This window comes from Zootoca vivipara, chromosome 5 (assembly GCF_963506605.1).
Source record: "Zootoca vivipara chromosome 5, rZooViv1.1, whole genome shotgun sequence".
NCBI classification, from domain to species: domain Eukaryota; kingdom Metazoa; phylum Chordata; class Lepidosauria; order Squamata; family Lacertidae; genus Zootoca; species Zootoca vivipara.
The window spans coordinates 40164757-40178121 of record NC_083280.1 but is presented as its reverse complement, the minus strand read 5'-3'; the positions used below and the strand labels follow the sequence as shown (position 1 = coordinate 40178121).

At 42.2% G+C, this 13365-nt stretch overlaps 1 protein-coding gene across 1 annotated transcript in view; it reads left to right on the top strand.

The window, feature by feature from the left end:
• Window positions 1-8475: 8475 nt before the first annotated feature.
• NGEF (neuronal guanine nucleotide exchange factor) overlaps window positions 8476-13365 on the top strand; it is a 60481-nt gene continuing 55591 nt past the window's right edge. Inside the window, exon 1 of the mRNA XM_035133109.2 lies at window positions 8476-8890. The gene's annotated coding sequence lies outside the window, so the exon portion shown is untranslated. The remainder of the gene's footprint in view (window positions 8891-13365) is intronic.

Here is a 13365-nt window from a genome sequence, read left to right as displayed (position 1 = left end):
CATGTAAAACCAACATCTGCCTTCTGTGATGAACCTACCACCCACTTTTTGGGCAAAAGCTTGTACAGGTGAAACTTGGAAAATTAGAATATCGTCAAAAAGTGCACTTATTTCAGTAATGCAACTTAAAAGGTGAAACCATTATATGAGATAGATGCATGACATGCAAAGCAAGATATGTCAAGGCTTTATTTGTTGTAATTGCAATTATTTGTCATTAGGTGGATCAATTGTAATGAAATGTAATAGCGATGTTTATTTTTGTATTATTGTAACTATTTGTTTTATTACTGTGGAATTTCCAAAAGAAAGCATTTGTAAAAATTAAAAGAAAAATAAATAATAATAAGTGGCATTACTGAAATAAATGCACTTTTCGACAATATTCTAATTTTCCGAGTTTCACCTGTACAGTATATGGCTTGCCTGGGAGCTGCTTAATTACAGTATTAGTATTTGAGGTATCAGCCTTGCCTTGGTTTTAACCAATTAGTTTTAGCTGGTGCACTTAGAGGGCTATCTGAATAGCCACTTTTGAACCAATTCCAGAATGTCCCTCCTACTGGTTGGGGTAAACAATGCATTTCTAAGAGTAAGTGCCAAGCAGCCTCAAATGGATAGTGGATCAATGTATCCACTGTCTTGTTCAAAAAGCCATATCATTATATAAATTCTGGAGCCATTTCATGTCTTCTTTCCAACTTTCCTTCTTGGGGGAGGTTGTGTTGGAATTAGAGCTCACCAGGTTACTGTTCGCATTTTAGATCTGGGCCCAAACACGGCTTGTGGGTTTGGTTGATGGTGCCCACCTGCTCTGCTAGATCAGACTAAGGCCTGTGCAGTCCAACCTTCTGTTCTCGCAGTGGCCTACAATATGCTTATAGGAAGCCCACAAGCAAGACATGCATACAGTTGCGCTCTCTCTTTTAGACTAGTCTCTTGCTTTCAGTTCTCTGAATCATGAAGCCTTGGTGACTTGTCTGCAAGAAGTGGGAGGTGTTTATAAAATCACTCTTGATTTGAGAGGTTCCACAGTTATTCTTGGTAGAAACATCTCAGAGTTGCTGAAAGGCTGAATACTCATCCTCTCTCCCAGCAATTCCTCAGGGAAACTCAAGAGGCCCCATCCTATCCCTTCTCCTGTTCAGTGAGTGTATAAGGCTGCCAGGCAAGACCAGACATGGGTGAGAGCTTTGACAAATAGGTTCCATAGTGTGCTTTGATTTTCAAGCAAAGGTGCTATTTTAGGTATGGACATAGGCAGATCAGTAGAATTCATGTGACTGTAAAATCTGAAGTTTCGCGGGCAGATAGCAAATACTCTGTGCATTATTTAGACATGTGCTTCAAACAGTGGTTCCACAGCATAGAATAAAACTAGCTTTAAAAATGCTGGGGAGAATTTTGGCAAAGTATATTTAGAATTATCTCTGAAATAATGCAGTAATCTACCCAAGCCTGATCTGTCATTGACTCTCCTGTCAGTCACTTAAGAACCCCATAAAAATATTTTCCACAGGGAATTCACTCTTCTGTTTAATCACTGCTACCAGAATGGAGGTTGCAAAGTATGTATGCATGTGTCCGCGCCTGCATGTTTGTGTATGTGTGAAACGCCGCAGTCACTATAGATTGCCCACTGTTTTTTAGAGGAAACAGCACTGTACAGCAACAGACCAATTCAGTCCCCGAGACAGTGATCCAAAACAAGCATAAAGCAGAACACCAGATTTAGCTCATCATAGCACCTGTAATATTTCATTCTGATTGAGGGAATTAGGCCATATCTAGAGGCTGGGAAGCTCCAAACCTTGGGATAGTTTCTTTTCTGCAATTCAGTCTGAAGTCTCCATTGTCTGTTGACAAGAGCATAATGTCCAATTATTCAGAGAAAATGTGCAGAGCAGAGCGAGCTCTTTGTCAATAGCATCTTGCTGTGGCTGTCACAGGATTTAATAGACAAGATACACCTATGTGTATATGTATCATAAAGAAGGCTGATCGCCGAAGAATTGATGCTTTTGAATTATGGTGCTGGAGAAGACTCTTGAGAGTCCCATGGACTGCAAGAAGATCAAACCTTTCCATTCTTAAAGAAATAAGCCCTGAGTGCTCACTGGAAGGACAGATCGTGAAGCTGAGGCTCCAGTACTTTGGCCACCTCATGAGAAGAGAAGACTCCCTGGAAAAGACCCTGATGTTGGGAAATATTGAAGGCACTAGGAGAAGGGGACGACAGAGGACGAGATGGTTGGACAGTGTTCTCGAAGCTACGAACATGAGTCTGACCAAACTGCAGGAGGCAGTGCAAGACAGGAGTGCCTGGCGTGCTCTGGTCCATGGGGTCATGAAGAGTTGGACACGACTAAACAACTAAACAACAACAATGTGATGTGTGCATGTGTATAGGTATGTATATATGTGTGTGTATATATATATATATATATACACACACACACACACACACACACACACACACACACACACACACACATAAAATAGATACTTTTAAAGGGAGATTTTAGAATATTTTTGGTATTTAATTTTAACAAAATATTTACAGAAGCATTCTGATGCTGAATAACTATTCTGGTACAGAACACCTTTTAAACGTTGAAAACAGGCTTTGCGAATTTCTACAGAGTGGGACATCAACACAGGCATGACAATAACCATCTGGCCACAAGAGGGCGTTCAGACCTTTGCCCATATATGGCGAACTGTCATCCATCCAGCAAAGTACCATGTGTTATATAATGTATTTATCACCTAGCCCAGATTATAAATGGCTTCCTTGGGGAGAAGGGGGGGGGGCAGACTGCGGTGAGATTAAACTGTTATTCCAGGTGGCATAATAAGGTAATGGATGTAATGCCTTGCTCATTCTGCGCTTAGATTTTGCTTTGGTTCTTTGGTAGAAATGGGGTTGCCAGCTGTAAGACTTGGTCCTGTAGCTGTCCTTTGTGGGAGTATAAGGACTTTTTATTATAAAGGGTATTAATTATTACTATTATTATTACAGTTAAAATGAATATAATCCTATCAAAACTAAAAGGGGGAAGGGGGTGGGGAAAGGTTCCATCAGAGTCTGCTGGGATGGGAACTTCATGCAAACAATTCCAGGTACAGACCCCCCCCCCAGTATCTATGTGTTTATTCTCTTCTTGCCACCTGCTGAAGGTAGCTTTTTTATATATGTTCCAATAGTAGATAAGTCTTCTGACAGCTAAGCAATGCGGAGGGGGATGTAGCAGCAGTTAGATAATCAATTAACAAATTATAATGTCTCGTGCAATTAAAGCACACTCACTCACCCTGAACCCTGGGAACTGTAGTTTACCCCAGAGAGCTGCAGTCTCTAGCACCCTTAGCAAACTACAGTTTTCAGGATACTGTTGAGGTGCTTTAAATGTGCTTTAAATGTATACTGTGAACACAGCCAACTGTTCTTTTTCTGGCCACCTGGCAATCCTGGGCAGAACTGGAGTTTTGACTTTTGTATTTTTTGCAATGCTGCACCACAGAGCCTAGGGCTTGCCGACGGGGTGAGCTCCTGTTGCTCGGTCCCAGATCCTGCCAACCTAGCAGTTCAAAAGCACGTCAAAGTGCAAGTAGATAAATAGGTACCGCTACAGCGGGAAGGTAAACGGCGTTTCCGTGTGCTGTTCTGGTTCACCAGAAGTGGCTTAGTCATGCTGGCCACATGAGCCGGAAGCTGTACGCCGACTCCCTCGGCCAATAATGCGAGATGAGCACTGCAACCCCAGAGTCGGTCACGACTGGACCTAATGGTCAGGGGTCCCTTTACCTTTACCTGTCTGTCTAATAAGAAGTAAGCTCCACTGAATTTAGTGGGATTTAATCCCAGGTAAGTGACTATAGGATTGCAACACCAAGATGCCGGCATAATCAGTTGAGTGTTAAATTGTTTTTCATTTTTGCTTTTTGTTTCTGCTTTGATTTGTTAGGATTTTATCGCATTCTGCGTTTTTATTGAGAATGCTCTGGGAACCATTGGTTGTAAGGGCAGTAAAATATGGGAAATAAATAAACAAATAAATAACTATGGCAAAAAGAATAGATCTAGCAGCTCTTTTATAACAGTTCTCCTGGCAGAGAATGTAGGGCTCAAACACTGTCTTTCAAAATATATGAACATAATAAAGAACAATGGGGGAATAAACTTTCAAACACTGAGAAACCCAGTAAGTAATGTTGATTGATGTACTGTACACTCAGACTTATCCCACATGGAACAATTAGTCTTATGTGTGGCATGAAATGGCTCCCTGTGCAGCAGCCATGCTTCTTCATGTTACAGAAAAGCAAATACATCCCCTTTTCCTGAGCTTCTACTTAAGCATGTGTTATTTTAAACCATTTTGGGGAGTTACAGGTAGGTAGCCGTGTTGGTCTGCTGTAGTCGGGGGGGGGGGGTTCCTTCCAGTAGCACCTTAGAGACCAACTAATTTTGTCATTGGTATGAGCTTTCGTGGGCATGCACACTTGTGCATGCGCACGAAAGCTCATACCAATGACAAACTTAGTTGGTCTCTTAAGGTGCTACTGGAAGGAATTGTTTTATTTTGTTTCATTCTGGGGAGGGTTGCCAAATCAGAAATGTAGAAGAAAATCTTTGAAAAAACAACAGTAGGCTCCCCTCTCCCCACTGTCTCTGGCACCGAATGAAACATTATATCAGTTCCAACCTTTAAATCCCTGTAGCCAAGAATTTCCGCAGTTTGTCTTCTCATTATCTCTAGCACGCGCCTGTATTTTACTCCAATTAAAACCCAATTCACAGGATATCCTCTGCTTCCAGGAATGGATGGGGGGGGGCGGTCACAGCAGTCGGAGTGCTCCATGCACCCAGTGCCTTTGCATGCCCTCGCATTCCATAGGGAAGCGGGTGCCAGACCACAGGGCAATCTGCAGGTGAGAGCCCGTTCCTCTCCCACCCAGAGAGGAATTAAAAAAAAATGAGTTTCCCCATCATTCTTTGTTTATCTCTGTCTGTCTCCCCCTGCAATGTCGAGGGAGACCTCCATTCCTGGCGCAGGCAGAAGAGGAAGCCCAGAAAAGTGTAAATTTTGAAGGATGGCTGCGTTTTTCAGTTCATCTGTTGTTTCATACCTAACCCCAAGCCATGAAAGGTCTTAAAAGTCACATCCAATATCTTGAATTGGAATCGACACTGGACTGAGAGCCAGAGAGGATGATAAAACACTGGGATGAGGTGCTCAATATCCAGTGGGGAAAGGCAGTAAATGGAGCATATTTTCCCTCACCTGCATCCTCCATTTCATTTTCAAAAGAAAAAACAATACAAACCCCTTTGTATGTGAACAAGGGAAACATGTAAATCTTATAAAACATTGCTGAACCTGTCTATGCAATTCTGTGCCAACAAGGGGAGGCTGATGGAAGGAAGCACATCGGGGTCCTCTATAATAGCTTTCTCTAGTCTGTGGTTGTTCCTTTCCATTGGCCATGATGACTGGGGCTGATGGGAGTTGGAGTCCAAAATGTTTGGAGAGCTCCAGGTTCAGGAAAACTGCTCTATAAGGTTGCTGCCTTTGCACCATATCTTTTGGTTGCTATTGGCTGCTACACTCCCCAGCAGACGAGTAATAAGAAGGCTTAAGGACTACTGGTCAACATATGCACAATATGTTGGTCCTCAAAGTCAGATATTACAAGGGGACAGTGCACACAGGACTCTGTAAATATCCAGGTTGGTCACTAGATGCTTCTTCTTTTTTTTCAAGCAGGAAAATAATTGGCTTCTTTGTAAACCCAGGTCTTTTGAACAAAGCATTGATGCTGCTTCTATGAGAAGCTTAGCTGAGCAAAATCCATAGTTACATGCAAAAGATTCCTCCTCTTTCTTTTTATGCCCATTGGGATTAACTAATTCTAAAAAGAGGAAGGCATTTTAAAACATATTGGGAGCAATTAGAGCACTAATGTGCATCTGTAATAGATAGCTTGAATAAAACAAGCGAAATGGTTCTGTTAATGGCTAACATTTCCAGCTGGGATAATTTCCTTTGTTCTCCTGTTCTTTTCATATGAATTGGAATGTTTGCTTAATCTAAGGCAGCCTTTCCCAACCTTGGGGGCACCAGATGTTGCTGAACTACAGTTCCCATCATCCTCAGCCATCAGCCATTGTTAACCATTCCCTCTCCATTTGTGACCCCTCCCTCTGAATTGCCCCCCACACTGAATGTTCCAAATGAAGTTCCAAATTCAATTCAACCCAGTTCCAAATTCTACCATTTTAAAATGGAAGATGCAGAGTTCCACACAATTTGGCTCTCTGTGTTAGTCAACCATTATTTATGGTCCTCATTGACCCCTCTCCTACTTTGAGCCATCCAGAACACACAAGAGGACTTGGGAAAGTATCCTGGTCCATCCTTCATCTCACTCCAGAATTTGAAAACACCTGGAAGCAGCAAGAGAGATTCTGGTTTCCCTCTGAATGTTGACAAAGCACAATGCAAAATGAACACCTTCAGATGTTCTCTGCATGTGCCAGAAAACTCAGGGGAGGAATGGGGGTCTGTTGTTGTGTCACCAGTCATGTAGTGAGAGACCCAGAAAACACTGGCAGAGATGCAAAGGGATTCCGCACTGTGCTTGACATTCACAGGCAAATGCACACTGAAAATAATAATGATGGTGGTGGTTGTGATGATGATTACTACTACTACTACTACTATTCAGTTTATTACTTGCCCTTCACCACCAATAGGTGCCATCTAGACATCTAAGGTTTCCTGTACATACACCTGAGTAGCACTCCAGCAACGTAATCGCTTGCCTTCTGAAAGGCTCATCCATCCACGTTCATCAGCTGCTACTTCATTAAAGAGATGAAGTGAGTCTGAATCCCCTTGCCTTGTACACAAAAGGAAATGAGCAGCTAGAGTTTTATAGAGATTCAACGATTTCCTTTGGAAGACCACCGACAGCATAAATCATCCCCCGTCAACAAGTTACCAGCACCTTTCCTGCAAAAGAGCAACATTCTGAATGCTGTAATTAGCCCTAAACTGTTACTTAAGCTGCTGAAAAGCAGCTTGGGCTTTCTGCTGTGGGCCTGACTCCCCACTTGCTTCATTGGCATAAATCAGGAATGAGTCATTTGGAGTTGCAGCGGCATGGAAGCCAAATGAGTGAGGGCAGAATCAAGCCCTTCAACGTCAATTTCGTTCCTCTGTCACTCTTACATTATGGTAGTTCCAATGATCCCCCCTCCACTTATAAAAATGCAAATAAGCTGCGTGGGTGCACTAATAAAGGGATTCAGAAATAATCTGGAACGTAATATAATGACAGCACATTGAACAATGAAGCACTCATTTGGAATACTGTGTTCCGTTTGTAGTGTCACCTCTTATGAAAAAGGTATTGGTAGCTCCCAAAAGAAAGAAGTGGGCTGGGGTATGGATGTAAAGTATTGATAAGGGTCTGGAAATAGACTAGTAACCTATTTAGAGACATAAAGCTATTTAGATCTATAAATATATCTATAATGCACCATATCCCTCAAGTTGCATTGACTTACAGTATTTGGATTTTTCTTGGAATCTTTCAATGCTACAGATTTCTGGATCTAAGAGATAACCCTTACATAACCTTTACTCTGGTTGTATTATTGTGATGGCCATGTTTTCCAGGCTGTTGTAGCACAACAGTCCCACACAGAGCCACAGCTGTCAGAGTTGTTTAACAATCCATCCCTCTTCCCATGGAATTCTGGGAAATGTAACTTTCTACTGCTTCAAATGTATCCCGGTAGTAGGGCTCAAGGGGCCTATGTATAGTATAGTAGGGGTGGGTGCAGGGCAGTCTGGAGCAGGTCGGGCGCCCTAGCGCCGAGGTGCGGAGATCACTCTGGCGCCCCCACCCTCGCAGCGCCCCGCCTCCCGGCCCGGCGCCCTGGCACGCCGCACCACCGGGACCTTACCTAGAGCCGGTCCTAGCTGGGTGGCTCCAGATGGGTGTTTTTTGTGTGTGGGATCGGTACCACTCACCCATGCAAAATGCCTATAACCCCCCACCCCGCTTCAGTTTAATCTGGGTTTATGATTTCTATGGAAAATCCACAAAGCAAAAACAATATGTTGTCAACAACCTGCTTGTTGCATTTGAATGACTCAGTTGTGATATTAAAACCTCCATTTGGAAGCATGCAAAAGAGCAAAGCACTGATAAACCTCTTGACTATAGCTCAGTTGCAATGATGCTTACTCACTTCATGCCCCTATTCATAAAATGATTTTATTTTATTTTTTAAAAAGAGCAAAAATCCTAAATTTAAAGGAAGGCCTGACTATTTAAACAATCTAATTGCATAACTGTCACATGGCATAACATTAAGTGGCATTTAGCCAACACTTTGCCATACCATAAAGCTCTTTACTGTTTGACTCAGTCATTTTGCAGCTGTCTCACGTCGGCACAAAGGTTTCAGGTCCTCACCCAGATATTTTTACTATGGGTGTTTGGCTTGACTAAGCCTTGTGGCTATACCTTCAAGCAGCACAAATGACACTTGGCATTGTGTTTGCATTAACGTGCCTGAATAAAAGAGATCTGTTGCTTTAAATCATGTTTGCTGTGACTCTGGAAACTAAGTAAACATTATCTTGGTAAAGCCTTGCATTCTAACACAGCAGGTTGGTGACAGAAGGTGCCGGGGCTGAAGGTCGGGGCTGTTTCAAGCAAGGATTTTCCCAGTCCAGGCCTCAGAACTTCACTGTAAGCTCCCTAAATCACTGTAAAGACGGGGCAGAATTTGCAACTGCGCTGAACTGGATACAGTACCCTGTTGGTAAAACTGCCAAGCTAAGAGAGTAAACCAATCGTATGACAATAGGTGAGTAGAACAACAACAAATGGAGGAAAGGTAAAGAATTATTTGTTCTGTGGGTGAAAAGAATCATGGGGTGGAGGATGGAAATAAATCTGCAATGCAAACCCTGGCAGAACATTTGGTGAGGTAAATGGGAGCGCTGCATCTGATCGGGCACAGAAAGCCACTGGGAGTTATTCAAGCTGTGGAAATGTCAGATAAGCAGAGGGGGCACACCACTTGCAAAATTATAGAAACAGGGTCACCAGGACAAGTAAGTAGAAGATGCAGTATTCACAAACTGGCAGGGTTAACACAGCTCACCAGTTCATACGAAGGAGGGGGCAAACATTCCTAAAGAAACACTCCAAGAAACAATCCGCCAAATTATTGTAATTTTGAAGAGACAACAGGATGACAAGCAGTGACTGTTCTTGGCTGCTCTTCATCACATCTCTTTTTCAAAAGAAACAATTGTCCTTTTTGTTACGGGAATTATCATTCCCATTAGGGAACTACAGTATTGTTAGCCCAGCAACAAAAAACCGTTGATCTTCAATTGCCTAGGATCCTGTATAATGCTTAATGCAAATGCAAAAATGAGATGTTCCATCTTTTAAAAAAACTATTAAGGGATTATTTGGGTTGAAATAAATAAAAAATGGTTTGTTTGGTTTTTTGTCAAATGGACAGTACTTTCAATACCTGAAAGCAGGAGGGTGATTTAGTATAAAAATAGAATTTTGAGAACATGGTTTTGAACCTGAGGCCAAAGCAGTCAGTTGAATCCAGATTCATTTCTGATATATGGGAGAAAATAGGCATACCTTCAGATTTTCCCCAAATGTTAGCACCTACCCTTGATATTAAAGTCGATTTTATAGGAACAGGAGGCCATGTATGTTAACAATAACATGTTAACTGACAGAACAGACAATGACAAAGATATTTTGAGAACATAGTGTTCTGACAGCTCTATGAATAATAGGGATTTTTCAGTCCACGCCCATTAACATTGTTAAATAACCCAACCCCAGGCATGAAGAATGCCACGCCTTTGAAAAGCATTTGTCTGAAAGCAAAGCAATTTAAATTTTTAAAAGGTCATTATTACTCAGATTGAGATTTTAAAACTGCACCTGCTTGGACAAGATCAGTTCCCAGCATCCTCTTAACTGTACCATTCATAAATCAAGATTGATTGATCAGGGCATAGCTGCCAAGTTTTCCCTTTTCTCACGAGGAAGCCTATTCAGCATAAGGGGAAATCCCTTAAAAAAGGGATAACTTGGCAGCTATGGATCAGGGCCACATAAAAGGGGTACCCTTCCTTTGGGATCTTGCCTGAATTTTAAGCCCAAGTTCTTTCCTCACAAATGCTTTTAAGTGGCTTGTCTGGACAGAGTTAAACCATCCTGGAAGCATTTTAATTTCTCATACCTTATTATATTTTGTATATGCATTTTATTCTGTTGGGATGAGGTGTATTTTTTTTTAATAAAAAAAAATCCAAATTATGAGATAAAAGGCCCACCACTATGCTGCTGCTTCCTTCTCCCTGTCTGCCTGCCACGTGCCATCTTATCACCCATTTCCTTCTCCCTGGCACATCTCTCTGTAGCTGTGTATACACCAGGCATCCCCAAACTGCGGCCCTCCAGATGTTTTGGCCTACAACTCCCATGATCCCTAGCTAACAGGACCAGTGGTCAGGGAAGATGGGAATTGTAGTCCAAAAATCTGGAGGGCCGAAGTTTGGGGATGTCTGGTATACACCATACATTTAAAGCACACAACTTCTTCCACATGACTGTCATTTGTTAAGGGAGATGAGGAGTAAACTACAGTTCCCAGGATTCATTGAGGGAAGCCATGTGCTTTAATGTATGGTGTGTACATCCCCTTCTCACTCATCTCTTTTTCTCCCACCTTCCCCTGTCTTCCTCTCATTGTCTTCTGCCTGACCTCTTTCCTAAGCAATGTGCTATTTGCAGCAAGGTTTCATTGCGACAGATGAAATGCAATATCAGAGAGACGACACAGATAATAACGCAATGTAGTCTAAAGTCCTGTCACATTAACTCAGGCATAGGCAAACTCAGCCCTCCAGATGTTTTGGGACTACAACTCCCATCATCCCTAGCTCACAGGACCAGTGATCAGGGATGATGGGAGTTGTAGTCCCAAAACATCTGGAGCGTCGAGTTTGCCTATGCCTGCATTAACTGATCATGTTCAGTTTCACAGAAGGCAGCCTGCATTTTTATCCTCGTTCATAAATTCAAGGTGCTGCTTATTACCTGAATGGCTTGGAACCACACTACCTAAAGGACTACTTCCTCTGGCATGGGTCAACCTGCCTTAAAAGAGGGGCTGTTTTGTGTGTGCTACTGCCTTCCAGGGAGAGTCAGTGGTGGCTACAACAGGGAGGGACTTTTCCATTAATTGGAACCAGTAGTTAGAACTCTCTGCTATGGAAGGTCAGTGTGGGGCAGCCTGCATTCAAGCTGGTGTTCAGTCACTGCTTGGAATTTTGTTCTTTTTCAGCAAGCTTTTGCTGCTTACATGTCTATTTTAGTCTGGCTCTCTGTTGATTGTTATGTTACACGTAACCCCAGTCTCCATGAGTAGTGCGAGATTTCCATAAAGTGTGCAAGATTCTAAGAAAGACACACCTGTTCCAGATACACATAAGAAATAAGTTAGTAAAGGCATTCAGAACAAATCATCAAAGCAGATCACAACACAATGGTACTTTTTAACTCAACACAACCCAGTAAAAGTCTTTCCCTTTCTAGCAATTTCCAGTTCATCAAAGCTTCCTTCTACCTTCTTGGTGCACATTCGAGTCTAGCCAGATCTGCATTTCAAAAGCAGCTTTCAAACACACCAACAGCAATTCTAAAAAACCTTTAAACCGACAAAAACCATAATAAACATGCTGCAAAAAGCACAGTGTTTCATAATCCATTGCTAAGCCTTGCAGGAAGAATCCCTGCAGCAAAAGAAAACAGTCTCAGAAATCAGACCCAAACTTCTGCTTCTAGGATTGCCAGACTCAATAGAGGACAGGACTTTTGTGCCTTTAATTGCCCTGCTCTCTTTTGAGTCTGGAAACCTTAAAGAGAAACCAGCAGACCCTTTGCTTGGAAATTAAACAAAGGGTCTGCTGGTTTCTCTTTAAGGTTTCCAGACTCAAAAGAGAGCAGGGCAATTAAAGGCACAGAAGTCCTGTCCTCTATTGAGTCTGGCAACCCTATCTGCTTCTCCTCCACCAGGCAGCTGCCTGCATAGCCCTTTGTCCTGGGGCTCCCGGTTTTCATAGAGTTCTCAGTTCAAGTAAATCAAACAGCTACACAGAATTCCTTGGTGTGGAATCTCCAAACCCTGGCACCTACAACTCATAAAAATATTGTATTGGGCATCTCTAACTGGACCTGGAAAGCAGGGCATAAATCATGTTACAAAATAATATAGTAAATAAAACATACTGCAGCTATCATTTGAAAAGCCAAATATGACACTAGGATAAAAAAAATGTGGCTATCACAACAACAAAAGCTAAAAGAACCTCATATTCCCCCCATATAGTTCCTTGTGTTTTCTAATCAAAATAGCACACCATTAAGATGACTCAGGGATGTTAGTTCTTTGAAAATCTCCTCCCATTACGCTGCTGTGAATAACAATATTCATGAGGATAGCTCAGGGTACTTCTAGCTTTTCAGTGTTACTGATAGGAAGGTTTGAAATATAATGTGTGTGTCCCCCCCTCTCACCCCCTCTCAAAATGATCATAACCCTTTTCTGGCAAAAAAGAAGAAGAGGAAACCATAAGCCAAATGCAATATATAAATAATCAGTTTGTACATGAGTTTGACCAAACTGCGGGAGGCAGTGGAAGACAGGAGTGCCTGGCGTGCTATGGTCCATGGGGTCACGAAGAGTCAGACACGACTAAACAACAACAACAACATGATCACAGTATAGAAAGGACCCATGTCAGACTGGAGCTTCTCTGTTGTCAATGCATCTTCCTGCAAAGGGGTGTTGTGGAGATAAATGAGATGATGTCCAGGGGGATTTCTGAAAGGCAGCTCCTTGTCCTAGATCTTACGCAAGTCAATCAAAAAATCACGAAAGCTCAAGAACTTTTGGGTTTGTCTGAAAACAACTTTTGGGGTTTCCTTAAAAGAGCACATCAATTCTGTGGGTTCCCTTAAAAAGGCACAACAACTTCTGGGGTGTCCTGGTTTTTACTCTTTGAAAATTAGCAACCCTAGGATATGGTCATCATCAGCACTTATGTAGCACATTTGAAATTCCACAGTGCTTCACATGCATTGTCGCAGCAGTCTTTACAACCACCCTGCAAAGTAGGCCAACACAATATCCCCATGGTGCAAATGGGCTAAAAATGAGAAGAGTAAGCAGTTTATACACTAATAATATACTACATAAACTACTGTACTATTGCCGTTGAAACCTTTCACAAGCAC